The sequence below is a fragment of the Gallus gallus genome, chromosome 17 (assembly GCF_016699485.2).
Source record: "Gallus gallus isolate bGalGal1 chromosome 17, bGalGal1.mat.broiler.GRCg7b, whole genome shotgun sequence".
Classification (NCBI taxonomy): domain Eukaryota; kingdom Metazoa; phylum Chordata; class Aves; order Galliformes; family Phasianidae; genus Gallus; species Gallus gallus.
This window is the reverse complement of record NC_052548.1, coordinates 2,477,577-2,489,577: the sequence shown is the minus strand read 5'-3', so window position 1 is coordinate 2,489,577 and position 12,001 is coordinate 2,477,577. Positions and strand designations below refer to the sequence as shown.

Genomic DNA, 12,001 nt, shown 5'->3' with positions numbered 1-12,001 from the left:
TCACCCACTACCAAGTTACCCCAGAAGGAGAACAGCACCAGGTGGCACAGAGCTGCAGAAGATCTCACAGAGACCACCCAGGTCCCATTTCACCCCAGGACTCCAGGTGAGAACTCCCCATCTCTGGGAAGCCAACAGACTTTCTGCCACTCCCCCCACAGCGGCTGTTCAGGACCAGAGGACACAAACATCCACTCACAGCCTGAACCTCACCTGCCAGCCCCACGCTGGGAGCATCCTGCTTCTCCGCACAGCTCACAGCTCTCAATTACCCCCCAGCTGCTTCTTTTTGGCTCTCTCTCTCACCACAGCCCTGTGCTCGGAGCTTCCCCATGGCCAGGGCTGCAAACCAAGCTCTGGGCAGGAAGAACAGCCCACAGGAGCATCGCTGCTGGTTCTGCAGAGCTGCCCTTCCTTCCATTACACTCACATCAGCCCCATGGGCAGCACGGCTCTGTCTGGTAGAACTTTTCCCCCTCTTTTACCAACAGAGTCCATTCAAGGGAAAAGGGAAGAGCTCAGCATTTGACACTGCAGCATTTCAGAGCACGGCATTTCTCAGTCTCAGATAAACCCAGGAAGCAGCGAAAAAACCCCTCTTGGTACAACACGCTTTTCCCTTTCTGCCTCCAGCAAAGGGCCCGGAGTTCTGCTTTATCACGTTCCCTTCCCTTTAGGCTTAAAGGATTCCAATGGAGAAGCCGACACGCTGCGGCCACGGGCTGCATTTTATCCGTGCCCACAACGCCCCCCAGGCCGGAGGGGCTCCACAGCCCAGAGCTGCCGGGGGAACAGAGGCACCCACCGCGCCGAGGAGCAGCAGGGCGAGCACAGCGCAGCATCGCACAGCCGGAGCCGAACAAAAGCAGGGCTTTGCCACACAAATCTACTTCGGGGAAACAAAAACAAAACGGAAAGAAAGACAGAAAAAAAGAAAAAGAAAAAAAGAAAAAAAAACCCTATAATTTCCTAAAGAGAGAAACAAAACGAAAAGTTAAAAAAAAGATAAAGAAAGAAAGAAGAAAGCATGCTAATGGAATCACCAGCCAGCAGCGCCTCGGCGAGGAAAAACGAGTTCTGGGATGTGAGGGTTTACGGACACCCCCAGCCCGGCCCGGGCTCACCCAGCCCTGCGGGGCACCCCTCGGCACCCCACGGCCCGCGAGAGGCCCGCGGCGGAACGGGCCCCGCAGCCCCGCCGGCGGAGACGGGACGGGATGGGACGGGAGGGGCGGAGCGGCCGCCCCGGGCAGCGCCTCCCCCGCTGGTGGTGGTGGCGGTGTGAGGTGGGGCCGAGCGCGGCGGCGGCGGTTACCTGAGAGCCGAAGCGGCGGCGGGCGGGCGGGCGCGCTGCATCACGGCCCCTATCGGGCCGGGCGGGCGAGGGCGGGGGCGGCGGCCTCGCAGCTCTTAAAGCGACAGCCTCCTGGCGGCGGGGGATCCCGGCCGAGGTGGGGCCTCCGCGCCCTGCAGCCCTGCTTTGTCCTCGCGTGCCTCAGGGCTGTGCCGCGGCTCCGTGTCCGTGTGGGCCCTGTGCTCCACACGCGGCGGGGCTGAGCCGTGTCCCCCCGTGCCTCGGGGCACTGCCGTCCGTGCGCCTCTCGGAGCCGCGTCCCGGGGCTGTGCTGCCATCCAGCGAGACGTGGGCAGGCTGGAGAGTTGGGGGGGGGGGGGGGGAGAAACTGAGTGAAATAGAAGGGCAGTGTGCAGTCCTGGGCAAGGAGAACCCCGGGTACCGGGATGGGCTGGGGGCTGAGCTGCTGGAGAGCAGCGTGGGGGAAAGGGAAAGGCGCTGGGGGGCAGCGGGGTGACCCTGAGCCAGCACTGTGCTCCTGTGGCCAAGAAGGCCAACGGCATCGTGGGGTGTGCTGGAAGCCCTCTGCTCTGCTCTGGTGAGACCATATCTGGAGTACTGTGTCCAGTTCTGGGCCCCTCCGTTCGAGAAGGACAGAGAACTGCTTGAGAGAGCCCAGCACAGAGCCACCGAGATGGTGAAGGGAGCAGAGCATCTCCCTGACAAGGAAAGGCTCCCTGGTGCCCCGTGTATCACAGAGCCCGGCTGTGTCCGCGTGCTGCACCTCACAGCCCTGCCTTGTCCCACGTTACTACAGGCACCCCATGGCCCCTCCGTGTCCCTTCCAACCCAAGCCATTCTATGATTCTGTGTCCTTAGGCCACTGCTCCACAACCAGCGCTACCCCTGGTCACCTCTGCGTCCCCAGCACTGTCAGCACAGCCCCCGCTGCCCCCACAGCCTCCTTCCTCAGCCAGGTTGGAAGGAAACACTGCACTAGGGTCAGCACCCCAGATGTGGTCTCACATAAAGCACTGTCACTATTTCTGTGCTGAGTGAACCCCTCCTTCCATCCGTTCCCAACCCCACGGCTCCTCGCGGGTTGGCTCTTTAATGCAAGCAGAGGCACGGACCCAGCGGCGGCTTCACCGGGTTGTCCATTGCTTTCCTGGTTATTCATCACTTCCCTTTACTTCTGTCTTCTCTCACAGTCATATTTGCAGCAGCCTCTTCAGCTTCCCCTGCTCTGGACATCACATCCGTGCTGAGGCTGTGCAACCCAGCTACAGAAAGGCGTGTTAATATTTTCTCCACTACGCTCCTGAGGCATCACCAGTCCGACAGGCTGGATTAGAGCGAGCCAGAGGGTGAATAATGTGCCTAATGAAAGCAGCTGTGTTTATAATTCCTGTGGCACGCCTCTGCGTGCAGCAGCATCGCTGCCCCTCGTGCCCCAGCCTTGGGCAGAATGAAAAAGCTGCTGCAGAGCTCCTCTTAGTGCCAGGGAGTGTCCCTGCTAGCGTTCTGCATTGGGAAAAAGTACTAAGCCGCTGGGGGATGAGCCTCTGTGCCCACTCAGGGTGGGCATGGGGGTGGGGGCACACAAGGGGTCAGGGACATGGGGCAGGACAAGCCCTCCTGGAGCATTTTTGGAGTGCTGCATCTCACAGTGTGTATCTGTAGCGCTAAAATAAATGCTGTCGGGCACGGGAACGTTATCGTGCATAATGTCAGACTGAGGTGGGATAGCACATGTATCACACACCCAGGCAAGGCACAGGGCAGGAGTGTCCCAGGAGCTGCCCCCAGTGCACATCTGAGTGCAGTTTGCTTTAAAGGCCAGCAGATTTTACCAGCAGGGATGCATGCTGGAGCAAAGGTCTCTGTGCAAGTGGGACTGGGGATGTCCGGGGCAGCAGAAAGAGAGCTGAGGTGGCTCAAAGAGCTCTGGGTAAGGAGAGAGCCTGGAGGAAGGAGAGGTAGGAGAAGGACTGGGAATGTTGTGTGGACCAGAGAGGCCACAGAGCTGGGCTGCAGGGGGCTCTCCTGCAGAAAAAGCGGCTCCCAGGAGTCGCAAGCCCTGCACAAGGCTAGGAATGCAAACACAGGACTGTGTCCTGGCATGCCCCAGATACAGAGCCTGCCTGGATACGCTGCTCTGAGACTGCGCACAGCCACGTCATCCCTCCACAGTACCGCACGCTCCCCTGTCCATCCTGCAGGCTGTCCCACCCCCTGCAAGCTCAGCTGGAGCTGCTGCTTGTAGCTCTAAGCAGCCACGGTGGTGTGCATGCCTGGGAGCAGCTACAGCTGGGCTGTGCAGCAGGGATGTGCGCTCCTGGCAGCATCCTTCAGCCCTCGGCCGGGATGGGCCCTGTCCCAATCCCAGGTGGATCTAGGGGCCACAACGTGGAATGCTGGATTTCACACAGCAGACCAAGAGTGTGACATTCTTCTTGTATTTAGCTCATTAAAGTCATCAGGTCTGCAATGAATTTACCGTGGTTGCCCAGGGCAAGGCTGCTGATGGTTGGCCTGGAAGTTGGCTGAAGGTGCTCTCTGTTACATCTGCATTGCCATACATCCCAGCTCTCCACCCTGCGCCATGTGGGACGAGGAAACACGCTGCACGTAAGGCTTGGCGATGGGGATGTTGTATTTAAGGGCTCTCTGTCTCCGTTTTGCTGGCTCACACCCCACGCACAGACTCACTTTCCCACCAACCAGCTGTCACGAGGCACTGAGCGCGTCCTCAGCATCTCCTGCACCGCTGCACTTCGGGATCCGCGCGTCCGGAACGCCGCCGGGCGCTGCTTTGGGAACGCTGCTGAGGTTCTGTCTCTGCTGCCCTCTCGTGAGGGCTCACCGCGTTTACACCGAGCTCTGCAAGATCTCAGCCCATCCCCGCCGCTGCTGAACCACCCTTTCATTTTCAGCCGTTAGAATTCCAAGATTTTGCAAAGCTGCCCTTTCGGCCATTCCCTGTGATGGCACAGCTTCCCCTCCACGTCCCGAGGGATGAAGGGCTGATCCCGGACCACCACTCACTGACACCGTTCCCCACTGCCCCCACTCCACACAGTTCCCTGGCTGCACACCAACTCGTTGCTCCTTTTCTCAGTACAGATGAAGGAGCTGAATCCTGTTAGTGATTCAGCCGCTTTGTTTTGAGATAAGCAGTTCTCCTTGTGGTTGCTGTGAGCTGCAGCATGCTGCTCTTCTCAGATTTGGTGTTTCGGCCTGCAGTGCCCCTCAGGGCTTTTCCACACCTCTTCTGCAATCAGTGTGTGTGCAATCCAGCTTCCTCCCACCCCTGGGTCACGTGCAGTCATTACAAAAACAGTTGAATTCTGTTCTTAGCAGAGCCTGAGGAACCAATTGCTGTTGGTTTCTGAGTCACACCAGCTCTCTGTCATGGAAATTAGATTTATTAAGTCCCAAGCAATTAGAAGAGGTTGACCAAAGAGTTGGTGGACTTTCCTTGCCTGGAAGTTTATGAAGTCCATCCGGATACAACCTTGTGTAAAGCAGCACAACATGGAAGCTGTTCTGCAGGCTGGGATTTGGGGATGGACGCCCCGAGGGGCAAAGCTGGGGCTGCAAAGCCATACTGTGGCCTTTTGGGACTGCCTCTCATAAGAGAAGCCCTGGCACACAACATATGTATGGCTGGAGCATGGACCATGGCTTGGGGAAGGTGTCCAGGGGACCTCTCCCTATGCCTGGGCTCCAGGACAGGCTAGCAGAATACATGGCTGGGGAGACCCAGCCTTGACTTACTCAGACTTGGAGATATATAGTTAAGGGAGCTGTACCCTGGCCCCAGGGGATGCATGATAACCCAGGAGACACAGAACCATATCCACTGAAAGTCCTGGGCCCGGTATTTCCAGCAAGGAGTCTCTCTGCAGTGGGCCCTATAGCTGGACAGGGAGCAGGTCCTGAGCCTGATGTCTTTATTCCTAATGCAAGGAACCTGTCCATGTCTGGGAGGCAGCAGCCCCATCCTGAGCTGCACCCCACTTCGCAGAGCCAGATGCCATCATATTCACAGGTCATGATGCCCCAGACCAGTCTGCAATCCTATATTTCACACTTCAGAGTCACAGAGCATTCTACATTCCCAGTAACCCCATGATGAACATGGAAACAGTGGAAGCATAAGTTAGAAAGGCCCTCTGGTGACCTCTGGCTCAACTTCCCCTTCTAACAGCTCTTTCCCATCACCTCCCTTGGTTTGCTTTAGTGTTGGTCCAGCTCTTCCCCAAGCCATCTCACCCCAGTGCTGCAGCCCTTGTGACCGAGGTCCATGAACCCTGTCCCTCTGCTGGCACCAGCAAGTCTGTGCCCTAGCGCCACTGGGGCTCCAATCCCCCCCTTTCTCCCTCCCCTCCTCTGCTCCCCCCCCCCCCATTCTTGCTGGTTGGGTGGTTTTATTTCCCCAGGACAGCCAGCAGGTCTGGGCACACAGCAGGACAGCAAACCTTAGCTCAAAAGTTTCAGTTGATGCACACTGATCCCAGCAGCTTTATTCCTACAGAGGGAAGAAAAGCTCACACTGCGCTCCTGTAGCTCCAGGAGCTGAGCTGTGGTCTGTGAGAACTGACAGCACATTGCAGCATGCAAACAGAGGCACAGAGAGGGGTCACACAGCAGTCACAGGAAGGTCAGTGCAGTACAAACCCGACGCAGGACTGTGCCTGCAGCCTTTTGCTACAGCTCCTGGCAACGTGATCTCAAATCACTGTCACAAATCACAGAATCAATCGTGAAGTATCCCGAGTTGGAAGGGAACCATGAGGATCATTGAGTCCAACTCCTGGCTCGGATCAGCACTCAAACGTGCATAGTCCTCACTGCAGCCCTGGGCTGTCTTCAGTGCCTCCCTGGCCACCAGCGTCCCCGTGTCACCATCCAGAGTCCTCGTGTCCCCTCGGAGGAGTGCAGCAGTTCACAGTGCAGCTGGCGGTGCTGCAGCAGCGATGGGCAGGGGCAGGAGCAGGCCAGCTCCTCACCGCAGCTCAGTGCTCTGCATGGGATAAACCAGCCAGGCACTGCCTGCAGAAGGCGTGCAGCTGCCTCCCAGCTTGTCGTGGCACATCCGTGGTTTGCACGAGAAGTTGGTGCCCATAAGCTGATGAGAGAATGAGAGAACCGGGGCCTCTGGAGCAGCTCTGTCTTCTCTGGAGCAGTTCTCTGCAGCTCTGAGCTGTGCAGCTCCAAGGTGTGCAGCCCTGAGCTGTGCATGCAGCGTGCAGAGCCGCTCCTTAGGAACCTTTCCTCCCGCCAGTCCTTCTCGCTCAGGCTCCTCAGTTAGCACCTGCAGGAGGACGATGCCAGCACACACCAGCAGCCACCTCTTGGCTCCGTCTTTCTTCGGGCGTGGTAAATATTTTCTCACCCGTGCTGGGTACAGCACCCTCCTGGCTTTCCTGCTCCGTTTAGTTGGAAGGCCTGGAGGTCTCCCGACAGCTCGGATGGCAAGCGGTGGTCTGGGCAGACTGTCTGAATGGTTTTTCGGCAGAGCTGTGCTGCAGAAAAGGCTTTGTCCCGTGTGAGGCATCGTGTCCTTAGCAGCCTGCTGGGGTAGCTCTGACGGCTGGGAGAACTGCATGGAAAAAAATCTCTCTGCCCAAAGATGGTTTTTATGCAAACAGCAGCCCAATGGAATAATATTAATATATATATATATATTACTAATAACAACGGTGCCTTTATTCTGTCTCTTTAAAGCAGGTCATGCAGAACCCCAGAGCTGAACTCTGGGAGTGATTTATGTGTCTTTATGGGAAGCTGTTCTTTGATTTCTCTCCCCACTCCTACCCGTGCTATAAATACCCACTTGAGTGAAGATGATGATGAGTGAAGATGCCGTGGGAGGAGCTGGGCTGACTCACAGCTGCCCAGGGATGACTCTGCCCCAGCACCCCATACCTGCCCCCAGGCATGCACTGCTGAGTGAGAGCCTCCTCCTTCCCAATTCCGCTCCCTGCATTACAGCTGTCTATCACAGGGCTTTCCCTCAAGATATCTTGATGCTTCTGAGAGTGTAACCTTCATTAAAATCCACGTATCTGCTGTAAAGAACAGAAATGGAGCCTGAGGACAGGTAAACTCTGCTATTTTCCCAACCCATCCATACATGGCTGGGAGACCCCAGTTTCTGTTATGATCCCGTGCAATCTCAGCACTGTGCCCCAGGAAACCTCAGCACTTGCTCTGGCAAGCTCAGTCCCAGGTATGCCCACAAAAGGAAAAAAGCCTCTGCTTGTGTTCAAATTCCTTGCTCTTTATGCTGACTAAACAGAGCCTGAAAGGGCTGAGCGCCCACAAACCTGCTGGAGAGGCCTCCGGCTCTCTATGGGATCTTGGTCCTCAAGTCGCAAGATTCAGCTGCTAACTTCATAGAATCACAGAACATCTTGGGTCGGAAGGGACCCCCAGCATCATTGGTGGCCCCCCTACCACAGGCAGGGCCACCAACCTCCAGATGCGGTACTGCACTATGCTGCCCAGAGCCCTGGGTTGAGTCTTGAACACCACCAGGAAGACGTACGTCTGTTGGCACGCTCACATCTGCTCAGGCAGGTGGGGATGAAAAGTGAGTCCTGCAAAACATCTGTGGCAGCCAGCTATGGGATAGCCAATGTAAAACCCAACAGAACTTGATCTAGGAAAAACTCATCTGAAAGAGTGGTCAGGCAGTGGGACGGACTGCTCAGGGAGGTGGGGAAGTCACCCTACCCAGGGGGGTTCAAGAAACATGTAGATATGATACTTAGGGACATGGCTTAGTGGGCAATATTGGTGGCAGGTGGATGGTTGGACTGGATGATCTTAGAGGTCTTCTCCCATCTTAACGATTCTGTGACTGTAGCTCTGCACGGTGTTCTCCAGCAGCCTGGATTGAAAAGGACCACAACGCTCATCCAGTTCCAACCCCCTGCTACGTGCAGGGTCACCAACCAGCAGACCAGGCTGCCCAGAGCCACATCCAGCCTGGCCTTGAATGCCTGCAGGGATGGGGCATCCACAACCTCTTTGTGCTGCTTATAAAATCTAATCACTTTCAGTTTGCAGGAAGAGAAGCACTAAAAGGTGAGGCATCAGTTCAGGCAGCCTCTTTAGCCACCACCTCATGGATGTGGGTGCCACTGGGGTAAGATGGCTCTTCCTTCAGCTCTGATGGCTGAACCCACGCTCAGCATCCTAGCTGCAACCCCTGCCGGGCATCCGCCTCCCACGTGGGTGCAAAATCCCTCCAACTAAACCACACAAATGCTTTCAGCAAAGCACGCAGTGGGAACATTTATCACACGGAGCTGCTCCAGCTTTGCCCTGTGGTGCCTGAGCCCTTGGGACCTCCCCAGTCCCTGCACGCGAATGAGTCAGGATGGGATTAGCAGTGCATCCTCCCACTCGCAGCACACAGGCTTCAGGCCAGCTCGGCACGCAAAGTGCCACCAAATGCACCCGAGTGTTAGGAGAGCAGTGACGTTAAATGCCAAAATCAAACATTTGGCGTCACATTTTAACTCCCTTTATTCCAGCCAGAGCCACATCCAAGCTGTGAGGCTGATCAATGCGTTCTCCCTTTGTCCCTTGGAATGTGTTTGCCTTGGTACAGCTGCTGACCACCCGAAGGTGTCTCAGTGAGGTTCCCCATTTCACATCTAACCCACCCCACCAGCGCTGCCCAGCACCCCGTGTGAGGACGTGAGTAATAACACGACCTCAGAACACTGAGACCCAAGAATAGAAGGCTCTGCCTGCTGGGACAGGTCTTCTTCCTATTGGCAATCATAGTTACCCATTAGCTTATTATAATTTGAGTGAGGTTACACAAGGATTTATTTATAACTCTCAGGTTAGCTTGTCCAAGCAGTTCACTGAATACTTCTCAGATGAGAGCTAAGATGAATCAGCAATGCAAGAAGCAGACTTTCTGCCCACCAGGTGCAAGGAGGTGAAAAAGCAATTTCTGTTGAATTGCATCCAGAGTTGAACTTCATCCGCGCTCTCCAGGCCAGAGACACCAGTCCATTTCACCAATGGACCTCCACATCCAAAAAATGAGCATTGGATGCATCAGGAGCAGCATTCAGAGGTGGAGGTGATGGGTCTTTGGCATGAGCACGGAACACAAAAGGGCTCAGCGTGGGTCCTGACTAACAGAACTGGCGTGGAGCAGCTTTGGGAGATGGAGCTCGGGGCACTGGTGGAGCTGAGGACGCTGGGTTACGTCAGGTCAAGGCACTCTGCAATGCTCGGTACGTTTTGACCTCGGAACATCAGTGCTGTTTGTGCACAGCAGTTTGCAGGGAGGGGCAGAAACTCTCCTTACATCATCCGAAATAGTTGGGACGGACCCAGGGTCTGAGGCACGCGCCCTATTTTGTATTGCAAAGATAAGCAGCAATCTGGAAGCCAAGGACCAGCTCACCCTCAAAACAAAAGCTGGGAACACTTTCCAAGCCCCCAGAGGCACCCAGACAGGAGGCAGGGCCTGGGGAGGGTGAAGAAAGCCCATGGCTCAGAAACCTTCATCCCACAGGTTGGAAATACATGAAGTCATCTCAGGAAGAACGAAGTGCTTCGCTCTGACACATCAGAAACAACCCACAGTGGTAATGCCAAACTGGGCCGGGGAAGGGGGTTATGTGAGGCACACACTGTGCCCTTTTGGTTGCAGCCTCAGAAGATCTGCTGGGAATTGAGAGCTGTGTTGGGAAAATGTGGAACGTGGCACCAACAGCCCCTGCTCCTCGGGTACCTGCACACGGCTGCTGATTTGGACAAGGAGCTTAAGAGGAAAACCATTAATCTACAGCGTATCTTGCTCCAGGATTTCATTTTTTTCCCTCTTTGCTAAGAGGAATGGGTGACACAGCACGAGGGTTCGATGTGAGTGAGCGTTTGGGTACCATGGCACACTACAGGAGCCAGAGGAGGGCTCAGGCAGAGGTGAAATCTGAGGTCGGAGCGCTGGGCTGGGGAAATCCAAGCCGTGACTTACTCAGACTTTCCCTGGATGTGTAACAATAGGAGCTGAATCCCAGCCTGAGGGATATCACAGGAAGCTCAATGTCAATAAGCTCAGAATAGCATCCACGGAGAACCCAGCACTGTGTGCACCCGGCACAGAGCTGCCAGCGGCTCATCACTGCAATCCCAGCAGGAGGAGGAGGAGGAGCAGCCCCTTCTGGGAGCCCTCTGCTTCTCTCCCATTTCCCCAGCCTGGCTAATCACAGATGCAGGTGCCTGAAACTTTGGGCCTAAATCCAGCTATTTTAGCATCCCACATGTATTCACTGCAGAGGAGTAGCGTTAAACTGGAGTGATGTCAATGAAGAGCAAGCACTGCAAGTGAGACCAGTTGCATGCTGGGTGGCACAGAGCGACAGCAGAGCCATCAGCAGGCACCAAGGGGAAGCAGAAGCCCAGCAAACAGCAGCTTGTGAGCCCGTGGACTCCAAGCACTTCTAACCCATCCTTCTCCATCCCCCAGCCTGGTGCAGCTGCTCTGCTCAGCCCATGTGGGAGCTTCCCTGCTGCAGCACCTCCCTGCAGTGTAACCTCACCCGTGCACTTCGGAGCCGACCCCACACCCTGCACAAGGAGAATGTGCAGAGCTCAGCCCTGCTCCCTGCCTCTCTTTTGCATATTTGAAAGCTCTTATCTCGTTTCACCCAACACTCCTCACACCTGCAGGTGTGTTGGCTCACACTGCAGCCCAGGCTCCGTCCTGACAGGGTACCATGATGAGGCCCTGCATTCCTTCACTCCTGCTGTACATCATTCAGTGTACAGACCTGGGCCTTCCCACCCTTCCCAAGGGCATGCTCGCACCCCTCGCCTTCCAGCATTCTGCTGTGCCACCTCAAAAGCTGTTGCACTTTCCTCTGCACCTTGCATGAATTGCCTCAGTCACAGCTATTGCAAGCTGGCCTTGCTCTCTTCTCCCCTGCTCAAATCAAATGTTGCTTCCCTGGTTGCACTGATGTGTCCAGTGAAGATTACAAGGGGAAATGCATTGAAGCACTGAATCTGCTAGAGTTCCTCATTAGCCTTTCCTCCCCCTTGCAGGACACGTTGTTAGGGTATGTGGGGATGGGCTGACTGCTGCACCTCCAGAAGCAGTACCCCAATTTACACCCACCTGCACACGCTGCTCCAGGCTGATGTCATGGGTCTGCTGCAGTTCCTGGCAGAGCCATCACAGCCAGAGACACCAGGCAGTGAGCATGAGGTCCCTCCGGGTGGCTCTGGGGTGTGCACAATGCAGGAGGAGCAGCACTGGTGGCAGTGGGGGATCGGGTGGCCCAGCATGGCCGGCACGATGCTGCAGTGCGTAACAGAGCACTGTTGGTTTGGCACTGCATCACCTCTGTATCATCATCCCACGGCAAAAGGGATACAAACAGGGAGGATTCAGCCTCATCAGTCAGCACCTGCCTGCGGAGGTGGCTCTGGGCAGGCTGTGGTGGATGGAGCCAGCTCGAGTTAGCTCCTTTTTAGGAACCCTCCATCACAACTCCTTTTCCTGGAGGCAGCCGAGCCCACGCAGAACGTGTACGTGCACCCGCTTCCTTGGGCTGGAGCCAGGCCGTGTTACTGGAGAAATGCAGGGGAAACCTCAACCACCTCCCAGTGCCCGGAGCGCAGGGAGGAGGATGGGGACATCGGTGGGACAGGTGTCCCTGGGAG

General features: G+C 56.0%; 1 protein-coding gene across 3 annotated transcripts in view; it reads right to left on the bottom strand.

Annotated features, from left to right (window-relative positions):
- The window catches only part of DDR1 (discoidin domain receptor tyrosine kinase 1), a 51,455-nt gene extending 50,073 nt beyond the window's left edge, over nucleotides 1-1,382 (bottom strand). For 2 of the 3 annotated variants that reach the window (XM_040649091.2, XM_015279513.3), the window contains exon 1: nucleotides 1,316-1,382. The gene's annotated coding sequence lies outside the window, so the exon portion shown is untranslated. Of the gene's footprint in view, nucleotides 1-1,043 lie in introns of all 3 variants that reach the window. The other variant, XM_015279512.4, reaches the window with a different exon arrangement.
- Nucleotides 1,383-12,001: the final 10,619 nt, after the last annotated feature.